We start from the raw sequence: 20,323 nt of genomic DNA, 5'->3' as shown, positions 1-20,323 counted from the left end.
TATTTTTAAGAGAAAATCAGTCTATAGATCAGTTAGTAAGAGGCAAGGCATCCCTAGAAGGGTGCACTGTTGAAACATAAATAAAAATTCGAAGAGTTTCTATAGGGATACAAGGATGTGTTCCGAGAGTGAAAGGGTTTCCACCTAAGAGGGAAGTGGAGCACGAGATCCAGCTATTGTCAGACTCCCCATTCCCAAATATTGGGTTATGCATGAAGTATATTATAGATGCTAGTGAGGTGAAGAAATAGTTGGAGAAAATACTAGAACATGGTTTCATTCGACCAAGTACATCATCATATGGGTCACCCATCATCATTGTGTCAAAGCAGGATGGGACTTGGTAGATGTGTATAGATTATAGGGCATTGAATAAATTCACGCTTTAAAATTGGTACTCCCTACCCAGGATAAAGAATCTACTGGATTAGTTGTATCAAGGGAAATACTTTGCCAAGATGGACTTAAAGTCTGGACATAAATAGGTTTGAGTCAGAGAATTAGATACTAGGAAGACTACCTTCAAAACTAAGTAAGGGTTGTATGAGTGCTTAGTCATATCACTTGTCCTATGTAATTCACTAACTACATTTATGATATTAATGAATGATGTATTATGCCATTTTATAGATTCATTTGTTATTTTCTATTTCGATGATATACTGGTATAGAGTGCTACATGGCAGAAGCACATATCATATTTGATGTAGGTGTTGGAGACATTAAATAAGCACCAACTGCTAGCAATTATCAAGAAGTGTGAGTGGGTATGTTATGGGAGTGGTCTCGATGCAGGGAGGAAGGCTTATATGCTACCATTCTGAATTATTTCATGGGGTAGTTCATAACTACCCTACCTACGACAAATAGCTTTATGCCTCGGTGCAAGATGTGAAGAAGTGGAAGCATTATCTTATGGGAAAGGATACAATAAGCCAAAGAAATCACATATCACTATAGTACCTATAGGACCAAATTAAGCTTCAATTACAAGTGGATGTAGTTTCTACAATAGTTTCATTTGGTGATCAAGTAAAAGAAGGGAAACACAAAAATGTTGGCTAACATGCTCTCAATTCCACCGACATAAAATATCACAACTTTGGGAACTCTTGTGGAGATAGACTCATTCACCAATGATGCATATGGAGAGGCATATTTAGAGGATGAGGACTTCAACGAGGTGTTTTGGAAGTTGTAGAGTCAGATTCATGTCCATGATGGCGCCAACACCATTGACTACCATTTCTAGGATGGGTTACTCTACAGTATGGATAAGTTATGTGTTCCAAAAGGTAATTTATTGCATCTTATTAGAGAGGCTCACACCTCTAATTTTGTAGGGCATTTTGGTGTATGGAAGACCATGGCCAACTTGCATAAGTATGTGTATTGGCCCAACATGCAAGAACATGTAGCTAGGTTCATAAGAGGATGAATACTTTGTTGTACCAGCAAGCCTAGCAATGAGAACCAAGGTCTATATCATCCCTTACCTATGCCCACTCATCCTTGGGAGATAATTTCCATGGACTTTGTGGGAGGTTTACCAATAACTAGAAAGGGACATGACTACCTATTTGTGGTAGTTGACAGGTTTAGTGAGACGTGTGTTTTGATGCCCTATAAAAAGACCATCAATGGGAAAGAAGCATGAAACTTATTCTTAGAACAAGTCTAGGTGAACTTTGGGATACCAAGGAGCATCGTTTGAGAAAGGCACATAAGATTTCTCAATGCCTTCAGGACTACATTGTGGGAGAAGATGGACACAAAGTTGAAGAGATGTACAACATTCCATCCATGGATAGATGGGTAGATAGAAGTAGTCAACATGACTTTGGTTTAGCTTCTGAGGGGATACAACTACAACAATTCGAAGACCTGGGATGAAAATTTGGAATATATAGAACATTCTTACAACACACAAATCCACACTTCTACAAGAAAGTCCCCTTTTGAAATTTGTTTTGGATATTTGTCACCTTCACCTTTTGACATTGCATATGGGAAACAAGGAGGAGTGAGGGAAGATATTACAAGAGATTCCTTGAGGGATGAAAAATTTATAGAGAAGATTAGATAGATCCATACATAGGTACAAGATACACTACAGAAATCACAGGACAAATATAGGGCCAAACATGATCAACATAAAATAGAGAAATCGTTCAAGGTGCATCAAAGGAAATTTTAGCGTAAAAGTTCCCACGAAATTTTCACGTACATAATATGTAAACCAACCAAAATAATTTAAATTCAAAAAGAGGTACATGTAAATATTTTGGAGTGAAAATAAAAAATACATTTTTTAATTCTATTTTTGGCTTATCTACTTATAGGTTTACTCAATTTTTAGGTTTAGACACTCATTGGATGCGGAATTAAATTCTGTATCCAACAAGTAACCATTATGCATACTTTTAAGAATAGCCACATTGATAAAAATTGAAGATACATTAAAAAAATGTGTTGAACAACCTTTTTAAATGTATCTTCACTTTTTATCAATGTGGGTCTTCTCAAAAGTATGCATAATGGGTACTCGCTTGATGCAAAATTTAATTTCGCATCGAATGGTTGTCTAAACTTGAAATTTGAGTAAAAATATAAGGCGATAACCCAAACATACAATTAAAAAAAGTTGCTTTCTTCTTTTGCCTCCAAAATTCATAACTCATGATTTATTATTTTCCTATTATTTTATTATTTTTCCTTAGGATGTAACTTTTAGGCCGAAATTTCCTCTAATGGGAAACATAATATGGCTATATTTGATTAAAGAGATGGTATAATGGACTAGTAATAAAATCAAGGCTCTGTGGTGTGGTCCCTTCAAGATACTAAAAAAGGTGGGTGATAATGCCTATCGAATCAATTTACTACAATATATGCACATTTACTCAGTTGTGAATGTAGATAATTTAAAACTCTATGTGCCTTCCATGCTAGATCAAAAGGAGGAACATGTCCTACCTTCTTTGGAGGATTCGACACCAAATTGTTGGGTCCCTATAATACTAGTGATTACCCCATTACTATTGTAGTTATACCCCTTATTAATATTTTTGTGCCCCTATTGCCCCCATATTGTTATTACTGCGTGTCACACGGAATGAGTTGATCTTGCGAACAAGATAGACCTTCCTAGAATCTAAAGAAGACCTAATGACAAGCAAACCAATCAAAAACTATCTTTCTCTAAATATGCGTTTATAAACAAAGGCAAACAAGTGTTTTAGGCCTACCTTGAGTCCAACGCAAGTTTGTGGAAGCCTCGCTCCTTCGATCCAAATGAGCTCCCTTGCCATGAATCTGCAAACACAAACAAGCAAACAAATTAAATAGCACCTGAAAAGCCAATATCATAAAACATATTTAAAATTGAATTCAAGGAATTCATGAAACAAATGACATGAGACAATTTGTTGAGAAAAATGAATCTGATTGTATTAATTCAAATCAAAGAAGAACTTTACAACCTGTGCCTTGACGCTGTACAAGCTCCTCCCAGGGTCCAGCAAGAAGTCTCCTCTACTTTGACAAGTTTCACTCTCTTCCCAATGAAGCCAAAAAGGTATGCGATCTCTCCTCTCAAGCTTAACTATGAAGTCTTAATTCCACCAGCATTTACCCTCAAAAATTTCAGCTTCTAACCTCTCCAGTAACTAGCCCAATGCCTGAATTTATAGTGCAATGGAGGGAAGTTACTAGGTCCTCCTTCAAAGGGATAAAGCCCTCTTTCAAAGGGATAGCTCCTCTCATCAAGGGATTAGCTCCTTCTCTTTTGGGATGCATGAACCACCTAAGAGCGGCCAATCCACGTCAAAATTCCTTCTAGAATAATCTAGAATTAACCCAAAGTGAGTTTTTTAGAGTAAACTTGCACCTTTTTGACTTTCACAGGGGTCCGCACCCACACCTTTAGGGACAGAGTGGGCAGGTCCGTAGTTTTTGTAAACAGAAGGTGTAGGACCGCAGGTAAAAGTGAGAGAAAGTGCAGAACCAGAGTTTTATTGATTTTCATTGTCTTTCTCTCAATTTCAAAGCTTGACTTGAAGAGCTGAGGTCTGAGACTTGCTTAGGAGGACCGTACAAGTGATGATAGACCCATACTGACTGCAAATAATCATGGTGACGATATTTTTGTGTAACAGATTGCCCCCTAAAGTGCGAAGTCTATAGTAGATGAGGATTTAATTTATCATTTAGGAAGAGTGAAGTACTTTATCATTTCTAGGATCATCTTGTGGAGAGCCGAGTTGGAACCTGTAAAAACATTCAATGCAAGATATATATATGAGATCATATCATCGCTGAGGTAGGAATTCCCATACTCAGATCAAAACTGACTTAGAAAACTAACTACTGCTCTGATACAGGAATGATCTTGTAATACATCACAAGTATAGACTCATGTGGACACAGTATGGACGCAACCATCTGTTTATGAATAGTCCATTATATAATGAATACAAAATTCTTTGCAGCCTAGATTGTGGAAACTAGATCCATGGTCTTCATTTCTACTTCCCGAAACAGTACGATTCTATCCATGCGAATAAGTTTGTTGATGTCGAACATGGTAGAAACCACTTGATTACCAGTCAATGATGTAAATTGTTAACAAGTGTGAGAGAAACCACCAGTGATTTCAATGGCTCTCAAAGTACCTAGTACAATCCATGAGATGTGAATAAATGTGTTGATGTCGAACATGTCATGGAATCCTTTGATCGAAGGTCAATGATGCAACTTGTCGTCAAAGGAGAGAAACCTGCCATTGAGGCATGTAGATCCCAAGGTACTGACGATTTCTAGATCATCTTTCTAGATAATGAGTTGAAGTCGATAGAAAGTGATCCGTCGTAGGCAAGCCCACAACACAAAATCATAGATCAAGTTGAAGAAATTTAGTTGCAAGGACTGACTCAGGGATGGTCAAGATGGATGACAGATATTTTGCAGATGAATGGCTTATTGGCAGTGACCTCTTGAACACATAACGACACGACAGATGGCTTGGTGACAATTGACCCAAAGTTAATACCCAGAAACTGGCTAAAGACTTTCAATGTGGTTCAATCAACTGTTAGGCAAAGGATTTCCCAACCCAGGTGAATAAAAGTGTCATGTTCAAGAGTGGTTACAAAGTATGACAAATAGGCTCATTTTTCTCTCTTTTCCCCCACCATTTCTGGCAAGTACCTCTTTATTTTTGACAAGCTTGAGGAGGATAACATTTTCTTGATTATAAGCTCATCCTTCGGATAAGTCCAACTTATTTTAAATTCAAACCCTAAGAAAGAGTGGTTCATTCCTGTTTGTAATTGAACAGGTCCTTTACTGTGAAATTTTAACGAGTCTAGTATAGGAGAAACTCGACGTTTTTCAATTTTAGAGAGTCTGAAAAACTTAAGAAGACTCCAGGGTTGACCTTTTTCGTAAATTTGTGTCTCCCAAGCTCGAAAAAGTATAAAATAATACTTGAGAGAACCGCTTGATCTTTACAAACAAGGAGTACTTTTCATAATTAGTGCCCCTGATCCGAAAAAGTAAAAAAGCGATGAAGGACACGTTGTTTTATAACCAGTATCGAATTTGAAACGACAAAAATCCGGCAGTCTTTTCATGTTTTTACGGTCAGAAAAGAGTTGTAAGTGGACCGTATTTTAGTTCCATTTTAACGAGTTTAAAAGAAAAACTTGGCAATCTTTTCATGTTTCAGGTGTCAGAAAAGAGCTTAAAGGTGACTCTAAATGTTTTTTGTCGAAAATGATAGATTTCGCCTGAATAATCCATTATCCTGAACAAAAACGCAAACATTACTCATACCTGTTTGAAATAAATAAAAATGTTGCAAATACACCTTTCCAAAGTGAAACATAAACAAGTTTGCAATTTATTTACTCAAAAAACTTATAAAAAGGGCTTTTGTCAATTCATTTTTACCATTTGAGTTTTGGGTGAGAAAATAGTGCTTTTGTTCATAAAACTTCCCATGAAGATTGCGGAAAATCCAACCGTCAGAATCAAACTCCATCTTCTCCAGGTAATCCACATCATCCCACTCTTCATTTTTAACTGTTTCATTTTTTGTTTTGGGTTTTTATTTCATTTTTTGGAGGGTTTTTAGGATTAAAACCCGCGCGCGGGGGCCCGCAGGTGCAACACTGCCAGCCCACAGACCCTGACTTTTTCTCAATGGGGAAAAATTTAGGGGTCCACACCTTCCATGTAGGCAAGGTGCGGACCCACGTACTGTGTCTAACGCAGAGGGTGCGGTCCCCGCCACAACGGTTTTTAACCCAAAAATTCTCAAATGTGGCCCAAACAAAATGATTTCTAACATTCTAATTTATCATTTTACTTGATGCAGAGAGTACATCATGCTAGATTGGCGTGAAAGAGAGCATGGGGACATGGATCTAGCCGTGTTGAACCACCAACCTTCGATCGATGCATTGAAGGCCTGCGGCTCGTACAAATTCTGGGCCATACTTGGCATGAGGGCCTAGGTGGATTTCTTACAGTGGCTGGTTGACAGATGGAGCATACAGGACCAGTGCTTCTTCATTGGTGGCCACCAGCTTGAAATCAAGCCGGTAGATATATATTTCTTGACTGGTTTGCCTAAGAGAGGTGAAGACTTGACTCTATTCGGGGCTAGGCCAGGTGGCCAGTCTGTCGATAGCCTCCGGCTAGAGTTCTGCAACAGCCAGGCTAGAGACAAAGGGATAGACATCAAAACCATATCCCTTCCTGAACTCATGGTAATTGCGTTTACTGTCACCAAACTTTGTGGGAGTGTCGCATTACATGTTTCCACCAGATCCCAGATGCAGATGGCAGTTGACTGTTTTCGAGGCACCATCTTCAACTGGTGCGATGCTGTGTTGGCCAATGTGAAAGGCCAACTGACGAGAGCCAAGAATAGACAACTAAAGGCCTTTGGTTATGGGGCTTTGGTTGTGAGCTATGGTCTGAAGAGGGTTCCCATGTTGATCCCGCAGCACCTTACCGTTGGAGTTGGGCTTCCTCGAGAGCCCAAACTGATGCGATGGGTTGCAGTTATGTCCCGTCATCCGGACGAGGGGACAGAGGTTGTTCGATTCAAACCTAAGTATTTCCAGTGGTTGGAAAACCAGGTTTTTTCTATTCAGGACTTCCCTTATGCTGGGGTAAATTTTTGTGGTGACCCAGACATGGCTCTTCCACCAAGAGAGCAATGGGATGACTCAGGTAAAATCATTTTCAACATTTTTTTTTTAATTTTTTTATTATTTTTCTATCGTCGCAAAACTGATAGTAAAAATTTCAAATGCAGATGTGGGTCCACAGTGACCAGTCGCTCTCCGACCTTACGAGAGGAAATAACCAGTTGCAGCCGCGCCAGCCCCAAAGGACGAATCAACAGAGGTTTTGGCCGAGTTGGAGGGTCATCTAGAGCGCTTGACAGGAGATATTCCAGAGACCACCATAGATGACATTCCTTGTCGACTTCAGTGCTATATGATTGGGGTCCCAGGAACTTTTAGGAGGTTCCTTTGCAAGGTGGCCTGTGCAGTGGTTTCTTATCGAGATCAACACCAGTGATAGGATGATCGCTTATTGTGGGCACATATGACATTTTTGTTTTTTGTACTTATCATTTTTGCCGATCATAAGGTGTTTTTCAACCTATGATTGAGGACGATGTATTTTTTGACACACTCCTATATATATATATATATATATATATATATATATATATAGATATAGATATAGATATAGATATAGATATAGATATAGATATAGATATAGATATAGATATATATATATAGATATATATATATATATATATATATATATATATATATATAATTATTACCGGCTTATCTTGTAAATCACGTTTATGGAATGGTTTTAAATTTACATGTATGATTATTGCAAATGTCTACTTAACATTCGAGAAGCAATTGCATCTGCTAATGTATTTAAAGATCTTGGAATATGTTGATATTCAATATAATCAAATTCACGTTCCAAGAGACGCACTCTCGAAAATAATCTCAATAACACTGGATTTCTAATGGCATACACTCTATTAAGTTGTAATACAACGAGTTTAGGATCTAAGCTCACTATCAAACTCCGAATCCCAAATGAAATAGATTCAGATAATAACTGAATAACTGCACTATATTTGACAATGTTGTTCGTTTTTTGACCGAGGCTTACCCCATGCATAGATACCAACTCGTCAGAGGGCAAATAGATAACTCAAGCTGTGGAAGAAATGTTCCGTGTATTACGACAAGCACCATCAGCGAAACCAATGTATGTTTGGAGAGGCATCGATATCTGCAATATCAAGAGTAAAACCAAGATAAGCAGGAATAATGATGGAAAGCACTCTCTAAGCTAAGCACACTTCTGAACTAAAACACACCAGCTAGAAAGAAAAAACTATCCTAACTAAAAATCTCCATACCCATTCTCTTAAGCATAATACCTCTTTAGGTAAAGACCATTTCTGGGTTTACCTAAAGAGTCCCCATCAAAGTCTAGCAATTCATAGGCCCCTTTTTCTAGCTTTCGCTTGGCAACATAGGGACCATGCCACATAGGAAAGAATTTTCCAGTGCCTAATTATTTTGTCACACGAAATGAGTCGATCTTGCGGACAAGATAGACCTTCTTAGAATCTAAAGAAGACCTAATGACAAGCAAACCAATCACAAACTATCTTTCTCTAAATATGCATTTATAAACAAAGGCAAACAAGTGTTTTAGGCCTACCTTGGGTCCAACGCAAGTTTGTGGAAGCCTCGCTCCTTAGATCCAAATGAGATCCCTTGTCGCGAATCTGCAAACACAAACAAGCAAACAAATTAAATAGCACCTGAAAAGCCAATATCATAGAACATATTTAACATGAAAGTCAAGGAATTCATGAAACAAATGACATGAGACAATTTTTTGAGAAAAATGAATCTGATTGTATTAATTCAAATCAAAGAAGAACTTTACAACTTGTGCCTTGACGCTATACAAGCTCCTCCCAGGGTCCAGCAAGAAGTCTCCTCTACTTTGACAAGTTTCACTCTCTTTCCAATGAAGCCAAAAAGGTATGTGATCTCTCCTCTCAAGCTTAACTAAGAAGTCTTAATTCCACCAGCATTTACCCTCAAAAATGTTCAGCTTCTAACCTCTCCAGCAACTAGCCCAATGCCTGAATTTATAGTGCAATGGAGGGAAGTTACTAGGTCCTCCTTCAAAGGGATAAAGCCCTCTTTCAAAGGGATAGCTCCTCTCATCAAGGGATTAGCTCCTTCTCTTTTGGGATGCATGAACCACCTAAGAGCGGCTAATCCACGTCAAAATTCCTTCTAGAATCATCTAGAATTAACCCAAAGTGAGTTTTTTAGAATAAACTTGCGCCTTTTTGACTTTCACAAGGGTCCGCACCCACACCTTTAGGGACAGAGAAGGTAGGTCCACAGTTTTTGTAAACAGAAGGTGCGGGACCACAGGTAACAGTGAGAGAAAATGTGGAACCAGAGTTTTATTGATTTTCATTGTCTTTCTCTCAATTTAAAAGCTTGACTTGAAGAGCTGAGGTCTAAGACTTGCTTAGGAGGACAGTACAAGTGATGATAGACCCATACTGACTGCAAATAATCATGGTGACGATATTTTTGTGTAACACTGTGCCCCATAGAATCCCTCTATTGTTATTTTTGTGGCTTTATATTATTATTGTTAGGTCGGTTGGATTATATTGTGACTCGTTAGACTCCTATATATAGAAAGGAGGTTTTTTCATTTGAATCATCCAAGAATTGTTCATTTATGTAATGTAAAGGAGGTTTCCCCCTCGAAGAGGCTAAATTTTAAGACGTTGATCTATCTTTTCTATCTTTTTCTTGAGCTGGTTTCATAACATTTGGTATTGGAGCTTTGGATTCTAGGTTTTCGCTGCTCCAAACAGGTCTTCATGGCATTTTCTCTATAATTTTTTTTCTGTGACGTTTCAAAATTTGTAAAACAAAACCATTTGAGAAGAAATCGCGTTGAACCTTTTGTCCAAATTTCAGAACTTTTCGCGATATATTTGCTGAGTTATGATCTGAGGAAGTTGGTCTTTTTGCAGACTCCTGAATTACATTCCAAACAGGTGACCTGGGGAATATCGTCATAAATTTCTCTCTAGGAATCGGATTGAAATTTTGTAAGAACATACAGAAAGAGGACAGACTGTAGTTTCTTGTATGCATTTTTCAGATCCAAAGGTCGAAACGGTGACTCGAGGCACATCGTACAAGTTCTCTCTACTGAACTAGTCTATAATCAAGTCACTGTGGGAGATTTCGCATAACTCTTCCTTGGAGAATCCAATTTGGGTCAGACTTGTGGCATTGGAAAGAGGACACAAAGGGATACTTCAGGTCACAAATTCAGAACTAGATGATTGGAAAGTATAGAGATACATCAGAGGCAATATCGAGCTCCTACAAAGTGAAAAAAAGGTGTGTAGTTTTTTAAATTTTTTGCATAAGATTGGTTTGAAAAATTAGTTTGAAGGAATTCAAAGGGCATAGTAAAGCATTATTATTGATAATTGATGCCCCGAGGAAAGAAAATGCAAACACCTAGTAGGAAACCTGAAAGCTCTAACATGACCCATGAAGAAGAGGAAGAAATGCAACATGATATATCAAAATTACGAGACCAAGTGCAACAATTGTCACTTGCACAAAAAGGAATAGAATCTAAGATGGATGGTTTAAAGAAAGATGTAGAAGCTAAGATGGATGGTTTAAAGAAAGGCGTAGAATCTAATATGGACGATTTGAAGATAGATCTGAAGACATACATGGAAGAATTGAAGATAAATATGAATAAGTTGCTACAAGAAATGGTCACTAAGGGTGAAAGGGTACTAAAGAAAACTCATGATGAGAACAAAAGAAATGTTAATCATGATTCCATAGACTCTAATGTTGGATCGAAGACTCACCATATTCCAAAAATCGATATGAGGAAGTTTGATGGCAAGGATCCCGCCACATGGATATTACAGATGGAGCAATTCTTCGATCTCAATAATGTGCAAAACACACAAAAGGTACGTATGGAAACTTTATATTTGGAACCAAATCAGTTTGTATGGTATCAATGGCTTTGCTCTCGTAAACAATTTATCACTTGGGCAATTTTATGGAAGAATAGATAACACATTATGAGGATACAAAAAGCAACACTTTTTTTAGCCAATTGATAAGTCTCAAACAAAAGGGTTCAATAATGGAGCACATTGAGGAGTTCCAAAAATTGAACATAAGGGTAAAAGATATTCCAGAGGAGCATAGGATTGATGTGTTCATATGGTCTTTAAAGGATAATATCCAACATGATGTTCGCCTTTGGGAACCTGATTCATTAGAGAAGGCATTTAGGTTAGCAAGAAAAATGGAAAGCAAAATTATGGCAACCAGGAAGCATACCACTCACAACTATAAAGAGGGAAGTGTTGTTGCCCCTAGTCTTCCACAACCTATAAGGTTGACACCACAACAATTGGAAGAAAAAAGAGAAAAATGGCTTTGTTACAGTTGTGATAGCAAATACACTAAAGGTCATAAGTGTGCTAAGAAGAAATTATTCTACATAGATTATGAAGAGGAAGAAGAAAAGGAGCAAGAAAGGTCAAAAGAAGAGGATATACTCCAGGAAAAAAGCCTAGATGAAGAACAAATAAATCCGACCATATCTTGTAATGCATTGGCGGGAATTACCACTCCTCAAACCATCAAGATAGAAGGACAAATCAAGAAGAAAAAGGTAATAGTGTTGATTGATTTAGGAAGCACCCACAATTTTATTCATTGTAAGGTAGCAAAAGAATTGAATTGCTTCCTATATCCAGCACCAGAGTGTCAAGTGATGATTGAAAATGGAGGAACAATAAATTGCTCTGGAAAGTGCCATAATATCAAGCTATCCATGGGAGAATATGTATTGACTAGCCCAATGCTTTCCATTCCAATGGGAGGTGTTGATGTTGTACTAGGAGTCCAATGGCTACAATCCTTGGGTACAATAGCTTTTAATTTTCAAGAACTTTTCATCAAATTTTCTACAGAAGGAAAGGAATTTGAATTAAGGGGTATTGTAGGGAAACCAAGAAAGATAATCAGCTCTAATGGTATGACAAAGCTTCTAAAAAAGGAGCAAAGAGGTGTAATTGCACAATTATGTTCACTAGATGTTTCCACATCAGAATCATCTATTTCTCCAGATCTCCAAAAGGTCCTGGACAATCATTCCAAGGTATTTGAGACTCCCAAAGGTCTCCCACCTATGTGTAATCATGATCATTCTATTCATCCGATTCCAGGAAGTGTTCCTCCAAACATAAGGCCGTACAGATATCCCTATGTCCAAAAGAGTGAAATTGAATGTATGGTTGCAGAAATGCTAGAGGCTGGTATAATTCAACCGAGTCAAAGTTCTTTCTCTGCTCCAGTGGTATTGGTGCACAAGAAGGATGGATCATGGCGCATGTGTCTAGATTATAGGGAGCTCAACAAGCTCACTATTAAAGATAAGTTCCCCATTCCTATCATTGATGAATTATTGGATGAATTGCATGGATCAATTTACTTCACCAAGTTGGATCTTCGTTCACGATATCATCAAATCAGAATGAAGACTGAAGACATTCTGAAAACAACATTTAGAACTCATGAGGGTCATTATGAATTTTTGGTCATGCCTTTTGGCCTTACCAATGCACCTTCAACATTTCAAGGTTTGATGAATTCAATTTTCAAACCATTCCTTAGAAAATTTGTGTTACTATTTTTTGATGATATACTAATCTACAACAAGTCTTGGAAGGATCATGTTGAACATGTTGACAGGGTGCTACAACTATTGGAGGAGAAACAATTATATGCAAAAAGATCCAAATGTTTCTTTGGAGTCCAGGAGGTGGAATATCTGGGTCATATTGTATCTCATGAAGAAGTTAAGGTATACCATAGCAAAATTAAAGCCATTAAGGAATGGAAAATCCCCACATCCATAAAGCATCTGCGAGGATTTCTCGGGTTGACAGGGTGTTATCACAAGTTTGTTAAGAATTATGGGAGAATAGCAGCACCTCTAACAACATTATTGAAGAAAGATGCATTTTCATGGACTCCAGTAGCAACAAAGGCCTTTGAACATCTTAAAGAGGCAATGTGCCAAGCACCAGTCTTAGCTACACCAGACTTCACAAAAACCTTTATTGTGGAATGTGATGCTTCACGAAATGGAATTGGTGTTGTTCTAATGCAAGATGAAAGACCCATTTCTTTTGAAAGTCGTCCAATCAAGGGAAATTTTTTAAGCAAAGCTATCTATGAGAAGGAAATGTTGGCAATACTCCATGCACTTAAGAAATGCTGACCCTACCTAATGGGAAGACACTTCAAGGTAAAAACAGATCATGATAGCCTTAAATACTTTTTAGAACAAAGATTATCCTCTGAAGAGCAACAAAAGTGGGTCACAAAGATGTTAGGTTATGACTTTGAAATCATCTACAAAAAAGGGAAGAAAAATGTGGTGGCAGATGCACTCTCAAGAAAGGATGAGGATGTGGAAGCATTGTTGAGCGCCATTTGTATTATCCAACCAGATTGGATAAACAAAACAAGGGAGGAATGGAATAATGACGAAGAAGTGTGGGCCCTTATTCGAATGTTACAAAAAGATTCCAGTACGTCTGATACATTTCGCTGGAAAAATGATTCATTATGGTACAAAGATCGCTTATACCTCTGTAAGAATTCCCAGCTAAAACAAAAGATTCTTATGGAATTGCACACTTCTCCCTTAGGAGGGCACTCAATATTTTTAAAAACTTACCACAGGGTTAAGAAGGAATTTTTTTGGGATGGCCTTCAATTAGATATTCAAAAGTTTGTGGCAGAATGTTTGGTTTGCCAAAAAAATAAAGTTGAAACAATTAAGACACCAGGTCTATTACAACCTTTATCCATTCCAAGCCAACGTTGGGAGGAGGTTTCAATGGATTTTATAACAAGTTTACCCAAGTCTAAGGGAAAGAGTGTCATCATGGTGGTAGTTGACAAACTTACCAAGTATGCACACTTTTGTGCATTATCACATCCATTTAAATCTAGTACAGTTTCTACTGCATTTATGGAAACAATTCAAAAGCTACATGGAAACCCAAAGATTATTGTAAGTGACAGAGATCCCATTTTCACTGGAAATTTTTGGACAGAATTATTTTCTTGTCTTGGTACTGAGTTAGCTCATAGCTCATCTTATCATCCTCAATCTGATGGGCAAACTGAGATAGTAAACAAATGTTTGGAAGGATATCTTCATTGCTTTGTATCTGATAAACAAACACAATGGGTCAAATGGTTGCCTCTCGCTGAATGGTGGTATAACACTTCCTTCCATACAACAACAAAAATGACCCCATTTATGGAACTTTATGGGTATCAACCACCTTCCATCACATCATATTTAAGAGAAAATTCTAAGTTTCAGGAAGTGGAACATCACGTCGAACATCAAAAACAAGTCCTCCAACTCTTAAAGGATAACCTCGTGTTGGCACAGAATAGAATGAAACAACAGGCAGATCAACATCACAGTGAAAGAAGTTTTGATGTAGGTGATTGGGTATTCCTACGACTACAACCATATAAGTACATGTCTCTCAAGCAAGCTAAGAAGGATAATAAATTATCTCCAAAGTATTATGGTTCGTACAAGGTGTTGCAAAAGATTGGTACTATGGCATACAAATTGGAGCTTCCTGCAGCTTCTCGATTGCACCCAGTTTTCCATGTTTCATGTTTAAAGAAGGTTATAGGCGACAAGCTCCCAGTTCAAACAATATTGCTAGAACTTGACGAGGAAGGAAAAATTATATTGGAACCAGAAGCAATCACAGAAACAAGAACTCGACAGCTATGAAATCGATCAATTTTAGAGTATCTTATCAAGTGGAAGAACTGATCCGTTGAAGATTCCACATGGGATGATGAGAATTTTATGCAGAAGTATCCAGAACTACTCAAGCGTTGAGGACAACACTTTTTTGAAGGAGAGGGGCATGTTGGGTCCCTATAATACTAGTGATTACCCCATTACTATTGTATTTATACCCCTTATTAATATTGTTGTGCCCCTATTTCCTCCATATTGTTATTACTGTGCCCCATAGAATCCCTCTATTGTTATTTTTGTGGCTTTATATTATTATTGTTAGGTCGGCTGGATTATATTGTGACTCGTTAGACTCCTATATATAGAAAGGAGGTTTTATCATTTGAATCATCCAAGAATTGTTCATTTATGTAATGTAAAGGAGGTTGCCCCCTCGAAGAGGCTGAATTTTAAGGTGTTGATCTATCTTTTCTATCTTTTTCTTGAGCTGGTTTCATAACACAAATGCTCAGATAGAGTTGACACAAGATATAATTTTTCAAAAGATGTCCAAATCCATGTTACAGTGACAGCATGACCTCTGGTAGATTGGGTTCAAAGGACAACTTCTAGGCAAATCTAAATGGTGTACAATAGAGAGAAGGTGGAGGAAAATTTTCCTCACCTCATTTAGTAGAAGATTTTGAGGACTCAAATCCTCGAGGTGTGATCCAAATTAGGCATTTATGATGTTTCTCATCCATCTCGATGCCCTTAGAGTGGAAAAAGTGGAGGAATAAGCTCTCAAGATTTTTTTTATTGATGGGACCTAGTTTGGCAAATTAGGGTTTGAAACCTTCCATGAGAATTTTGAGGCATCAAGCAACATTTTTTGGGGATACTTTTTTCCTCTTTATTATTGCAACTTTTTTTTCCTATTCTTCACATAGATACATTTCCAATAATTCAATAATTTCGTCAATCAGAGTCCATCTGTGAAAGTTATGCCACTTAGAAGTTGACCTTCCTGTTTTCACCCCCATAATTCTAGAGAATGCCAAGTCAGCCCCCATCATCAATGAAAAATGGGCTAGCTAGATGATTATGATGTCAAAGACTCTACAAGATTCTATATTGTAACTTTGGTTAAAATTTGAGGTTGTCAAACTTAACCACTAGTAGGCTATCAAGTTGTTTTATAACCCGACCACTAGGAGGAAAGAGGGTTCCATTATTTCGAGTGCATTTGTTCCATAGCTAAGAAAAAATAGCCGAGAGGGATAGGAGATAGAGCACATAGGGATGATTTGTGCATTGTAGTAGCCCAAGGCCACATACCATACATTTTTGTACCTGTAGCCATATTTTCATTAAGAGAAAGATAGTACAACAACCTCATCTTCTAGCAGGGTTTTCCTCTTGAAAGGGTTTCACAAATCATATCTTATGTCAAATGTGTCTGAGAGATTTTATTTCATTGTTCTTTATTTTCCGTATAATTTTAGATTCACATGCATGCACTATTAATAATAAATCTAGAAATCCAATAAAAATATAATATTATAGAATTTCATATTTGAAATATAATTTTATCATATAATTCATGACAAACTGTCTAGTGGAATATCCCTGAAATTTTATGATCCAAGTGGCTCTCGAGAGGCTCAAAAATCAAAATATTTTTTTTTGTCATCGAAAACAATACCATAACGTAGATCTCATGATCCTAATTCCATTGATAGTGATAAAACTCAAATCCGACTTTGTATGCTCAAGATATTCACAGTCAAAGTTTTGGTCAACTTGGCCCCACTGGCTAAATTTAAAAAAGTGCAAACTAAACTTGGAGGTTCACCAAATCTGGCGGATCAACTAAATTTGGTGGAACCCACCAAATCTAGTGACAACTAACTGAGTCAAATTTTGGCACCTATCAGCAGCCGGAAATTGTGAAATTGTCTCCTCTTTACTTTTTCCATGTGTTCATAACTCAATTCGCCAATGGCCTAACAGGCCTTTCATTGATTACTCCACCTGTCAAACTTATATAAACTGCATTTCGTTCATTTGACTAGACCATGAGAGGCTAAGAGGAATTACATAGTGAAACTTGCACACAATGTGGGTGCATTTTTTGATACAATAATATTCTAGGGGAATATTCCCTAGAATATTCTAATGTATATTCCAATGTGGAATATTTAAGATTCCATTAGAGGTTGATTTTTGACAGTGTCATAAAGATGCCGAGTTTATACTCATATGAACTTGTTTTTCACCAGGATTTTGATGGTGCAATCCATTTATTCATTTGAGCAACATATTTTTCACTCGTGTCGAGAAGAGAATCTTGTGAGGAATCTAAAAGATTCCCCAGGAGCCTAGATTTGAGCGAGACAGAATGGGGTCATGTTTATACTCAAATTTCATGATTTTCCACAAGTAGTGCAATGGCATAGGCGATTTCATCATCCTGGTAGCTAATTTTGAGTTCTTCCTCAAACTTGGTGGTATAAGGTGTATTTTGATTATGTGTTCATTTGATTTTTACTTAGTCTATGCTATGAACTTGATCAACATATTCAGGAGGTCCAATTTTATGCCATTGCATGTGAGGGGTGCATTTTTGTCACCTTGTGCAAGAGGATCACTGTATGCCACTTTATGTGAGAGATTGTTCATTTGTCATGCTGAAGGATGGCATCTTGTGAGTGAGAGTTCCTCTAGGAGAACATGTCTTGGGAGAGACATGCCACTCTAGATAAGATTTTTCATCCTTCTATTGACAGATAATGCATCATGTACTCATCACCTTCTTATAGAGACTAATTTATTGGCCTCCCCACTATTGACCTCAGGTCTGGAGACATAGTCCACACTCGACGAACTCCATTAGCATATCGTGTGTTATGGTTGTTTCTTATATGATCCTTGATTATGGTTGATGATTTACTGAAGTGTTGTTAGTATATGCATTACTTATGATTTCACAATAAAAGGTAAGTGTCATTAAAAGGTCCTGTATAATGGAGATTTTTGTTTGAAAGAATTCATGAAAAAATTCTCAGATTAGGTGGTATGAGAGCAGTTTGAACTTTTTTCCAGGGATTGTGAATTAAGCATGCAATAAGAAGGGAAAGGGAGAAGAATCAAGATCTATACGAGGCATTTTATATGATGGAAACACATGGTAGATATATTATTTCCAGATTATGAGGAGAAAATGGAAAAAGAGAAATAGGAGAAAGAGAGAGAGGAGGACGATGCTCCATCTCCATCTTTGTATGAATATTCTTCTTCTTCATCTTCTTCTCATCATTCAAATGAAGAGATCGACTAGATCCTTCAAGCGAAGAATTTTGATTTGATGAGAATATGTAGGAAGTAGAAGAGGAGAAGTAGAGATTGTACCTTCAATTGAGAGCCATGGAAGAGGCCTTGGAAAATTTGAAGTACAACAAATGCTTACCAAGGCCATCATCACCTGCTTCAAAACGAAAAGGTAAGGTAAAAAACGTTGATAGTTTTTCAGTTTCATTTTCACATGATGTTATTTATATTGGAAGCTTTGAGATAGCTCTTTCGAGAACTAGCATGTGACTCCTCACCAAGATGGGAGACATTCAAGAGAAAGTTTGAAGGTAGAAAAAGCTTCCAGTCCATTTCCAAAACCATTGAGGAAAGATGATGCTAAGAGCACATCACAGTCTTCCCATGAAAGTGAGCATTGTAGAGGAAGAGATAAGGCCAATACTTCTCACCAAGCTCACACCAGAGACAAGAAGCATGGTATAAAAGGTATTGATATTCTAATGTTCCTTTTGATTACAAGCAGATTGATAGTGATGAGAAAAATTTGTGGCATAAAAGACCATGTAATTTTTGTGGCTTATATAACCATGTTGTTGCCAAGTGTTGGAAAAGAATGGCAGTGAGAAAGAAACCAACACATGTATACCCTTCTCCACATCAGGGAAGGAAGAAGGTCCATAAAGTATAGCGGAAGAATAATTTTTGTAGGGATTGCAACAATAGTGGACATCAGAGAGCCACATGTTGTAGGCTCCATCCAAAGAAACATATCAAGAAGGAAAAAACACTTGTGAAAGAACAAGCTGGTAAATTTTTTCAATAATCGAGTCAGCTACAGGAAGAAGACCCATTCAACTTGTTGAGTGAGAGATGGTGGTATTTGAGATAGTATCTTGGCATGGTTACATTTTTAAATCACATGTTGTGAAATGTTTGTAAAAGTGATGAACTGTTTTCCATCACTTATGAAAACAACATAGTTATATTTTGGCATTTTTGTTGATACCTAATGTATTGGTTTCTGTTATGATTCTCATGTAAAATTTACCACGAGTGTGTTATAAAATCTTGACAAGTATGGGGTTTACTTGGGTCATTTTTGGTCTTGTTAAAAAACATGTGTATTTCAAGATGTATTACATGTTTTAATAGAATACACGTGTGAGTTCATCAATTATGGCTCTAAAGTACAAAGGTGAAGGAGAAAGAATTGTGGCCTATTAGAGCATTTGTTGTGTAGATAAGGGAGTATAGGCGATTTCAGATGTTGCTCATGCTTTTGGAGGATGAAGATATCCTTAGTGGGAAAGAATGATTCAAGTGGCTTTAGAGAGGCTCAAAAATCAAAGTCTTTGGATTTCGCCCAAAGTAAGAAAAGAACATAGATCTCGTCATCTTGATTCCAATGGCACAAACAACACTCAAATATGACTTTGTATGCTCAAGATATTTGCAGTCAAAGTTTTGGTCAACTTGGCCCCACTGGCTAAATTTAGAAAAGTGCCAGCTAAAGTTAGAGGTTCACCAAATCTGGCAGATCAAATAAATTTGGTAGAACCCTCCAAATCTGGTGGTGTCGAAATGAGTGACATTTTCCCACCTATCGGTGGTCAGAATGATGAAATTGTCACCTCTTTAATTTTTCCATGTGTTAATAACTCAATTCACCAACAACCCAATGGGCCTTTCATTGGTTACTCCGCTCGTGAAAATTATATAAACCACATTTCATTCATTCGACTAGGTCATCAGAGGTTGAGAGGAACCACGCGACGAAACTTGAACACATTGCGGTTGCATTTTTCGATATGAGAATATTCTAGGGGAATATTTCATAGTATATTCCCATGCAAAATCTTGTAAGGAATCTTTAAGATTCCCTTGGAGGCTGAATTTTGATAGTGTCAAAAATATGCTAAGTTTATACTCATATGAATTGGTTTTTCTCTAGGAATCTGATAGTGCAATCCATTTCTTCATCTAAGCAACATATTCTCACCCCTCTTCAGAAGAGAACCTTGTGAGGAAATTAAAATATTTTTGTAGAGCCTAGATTTGACTGAGACAG

Source organism: Pinus tabuliformis, chromosome 6 (genome assembly GCF_031772625.1).
Source record: "Pinus tabuliformis cultivar Carrire ecotype Pingquan chromosome 6, CPIR1, whole genome shotgun sequence".
NCBI lineage: Eukaryota > Viridiplantae > Streptophyta > Pinopsida > Pinales > Pinaceae > Pinus > Pinus tabuliformis.
This window is presented reverse-complemented; position numbering follows the sequence as displayed.